Source organism: Eptatretus burgeri, chromosome 3 (assembly GCF_056783735.1).
Source record: "Eptatretus burgeri isolate ZD-2024b chromosome 3, Ebu_testis_v1, whole genome shotgun sequence".
In the NCBI taxonomy this organism is placed as follows: Eukaryota; Metazoa; Chordata; class Myxini; order Myxiniformes; family Myxinidae; genus Eptatretus; species Eptatretus burgeri.
This window is the reverse complement of record NC_140963.1, coordinates 51169569-51172202: the sequence shown is the minus strand read 5'-3', so window position 1 is coordinate 51172202 and position 2634 is coordinate 51169569. Positions and strand designations below refer to the sequence as shown.

At 66.7% G+C, this 2634-nt stretch overlaps 1 pseudogene; it reads right to left on the bottom strand.

Annotated features, from left to right (window-relative positions):
* Positions 1-1139: 1139 nt before the first annotated feature.
* LOC147029858 (28S ribosomal RNA) lies at positions 1140-2559 on the bottom strand (annotated as a pseudogene).
* Positions 2560-2634: the final 75 nt, after the last annotated feature.

The following is a 2634-nucleotide window of genomic DNA, read 5'->3' as shown; positions in this document are numbered from 1 at the left end:
ATTTATCGCTCAATCAAGACTCGAAAACTCGTTGGTCGATATTCAGAATTCGGTCAAGAATGGGATTTATCGCTCGATCAACACTCGGATCTCTGACTCCATAAGAGAGTCATAGTTACTCCCGCCGTTTACCCGCGCGTCGGTGAATCTCATCACTTTGACATTCAGAGCACTGGGCAGAAATCACATCGCGTCCACACTCGATCGCCGGCCATCGCGATGCTCTGTTTTAATTAAACAGTCGGAATCCCCTTGTCCGCACCGGTTCTCAGGCGACTGTCGGTCGCCGGCCGAGGCGTGCGCGCGCACCCGAGCCTTGCACCATCGCACCTTTGCCCAACGACCGAACCTCGGGAGGCTCGGAAGAGGACGCGGGACGCGGCGGGTCCGGGCAGACCGCACGCACGCCGCAGCCGGAGCGCTCCACGGGGAGGCAACGGCTCACGTTCGCAACAGAGTCCCTCACGCTCCGAGACCGATCCGGCCCAAGACGCCCGACGCCGACGCCCCGCGAGAGGGCACGGGCCCGCCAGCGCGAAGGCGGGGATCGATGGCGCGCACCGACACGCGACCGCGCCCGGGACGGCGACGAGACCGGCCGAAGCGTCTCGCCCGCCCCACTCCGAGACGCTCCCCACTCCGCGGCCGCACGTTTGACCCCCGACGGGACGCGCGGACGACGAGCGCCGTGGCCGAGCTCCCGCCGCGAACCCCCCCGCACCCCCACGAAGGAGGGGGGGGGGAGAAAGCGACGGAAACGCGACCGTAAAACGCGGGTCGCCGCGCGCCACACGGAGCGCTCGACAACGGTAGAGAAAAGCCGCCCCGGCGAGGAGCGGGGCGGGACGGCCGCGACCGGCACCCCGCACACACCTCCCCGGACGGCGGCGGCGAACGGCGCGGCCGAACGCACCACCCACGCCGGCGGTAGAACCCGACGCCACGCCGCGTGACGCCGGCGGACCGGACGACGGGCCGGGAGCCCCGCGGCCCCGGGAAACGGAGGCTCGCCCGACCGCGAGCGCGTTCCCGTACACCGCTTCGCGCCCCGGCTCGACCGACCCAGCCCTCAGAGCCAATCCTTGTCCCGAAGTTACGGATCTGGCTTGCCGACTTCCCTTACCCACATTGTTCCATCGCACCAGAGGCTGTTCACCTTGGAGACCTGCTGCGGATATGGGTACGGCCCAGAGCGAGATTCAGTCATCGCACCCGGATTTTCAAGGGGCGGCGAGGGCCCGCCGGACGCCGCAGGAGCCGCGACGCTCTGCAGGGCGCGGGCCCCTATCTCGGGTAAAACCCATTCCAGGGCGCCCGTCCCTTCACGAAGAAAAGAAAACTCTTCCCGGCACCCCCGCCGCCGTCTCCAGGTGCGCTTTGCGTTACCGCAACGTTGGGCGGCCGCGACGAGCACAAAGTGCAAGCACGCGAACCATCCCCCGACCTTTCTCCGCACTCTGGGTTCGGGGATCTGAGCCCGATTCCCTTTCGCTCGCACCGGGGCAGATGGGAGCCCATCGCCCAACTTCGTCCGCAAGGCCTTCGCCCGTCACTTAGGACCGACTCACCCATGTCCAAGCGCTGTTCACATGGAACCCTTCTCCACCTCGGCCTTCAAAGTCTCTCGTTTGAATATTTGCTACTACCACCAAGATCTGCACCCGCGGCGGCTCCACCCGGGCCCACGCCCAAGGCTTCAGCGCCACCGCGGCGGCCCTCCTACTCGTCGCGGCGTAGCGCACGGACCACACTTCGTGTGCGCGCCGCGCGAAGGCGACGCGCCAAGCGCGAAGGAACGGTACATCGCCGGCGACGGCCGGGTATAGGCCCGACGCTCGAGCGCCATCCATTTTCAGGGCCAGTTGATTCGGCAGGTGAGTCGTTACACACTCCTTAGCGGATTCCGACTTCCATGGCCACCGCCCTGCTGTCTCGACCAACCAACACCTTTTGCCAGGGCTCCGATGAGCGTTCGCGTTCGGCGCCTTAACCCGGCGTTCGGTTCATCCCGCAGCGCCAGTTCTGCTTACCAAAAGTGGCCCACTGGGCAGCTCGCATTCTTCGCCCACGCGCCACGCGCACGGCGCGCGACGCGCGCGCCCGGCTCCGAAGCTGCGAGCCGGGCGTCTTACCCATTCAAAGTTTGAGAATAGGTTGAAGCCGTTTCGGCCCCAATGCCTCTCGTCAGTCGCTTTACCGGATAAAACTGCGCATCCAGCGAGAGCTCCAGCTATCCTGAGGGAAACTTCGGAGGGAACCAGCTACTAGATGGTTCGATTGGTCTTTCGCCCCTACGCCCGGGTCGTACGATCGATTTGCACGTCAGAACCGCTGCGGGCCTCCACCAGGGTTTCCCTGGCTTCGCCCTGCCCGGGCGTAGCTCACCATCTTTCGGGTACCAACAAGTACGCTGTGGCTCCGTCCGCCTCCGCCGGCACGCGCCGGACGGAGAGCGCAGGACGGGCCGGCGGTGCGCCTCGCCCCTGCCACGGCGGCGAGGATCCCGCCCGACGGTGTCGCGCGCCAGCACGAGGGGAGCCCTCACCGCTTGCCGGCGGTTCGGGCCGAAACGGCGCGAGACGAGACGCGAGAGGGTGCCCACCGAGAGAGGAGGCACGAAGCCACCGGACCCGA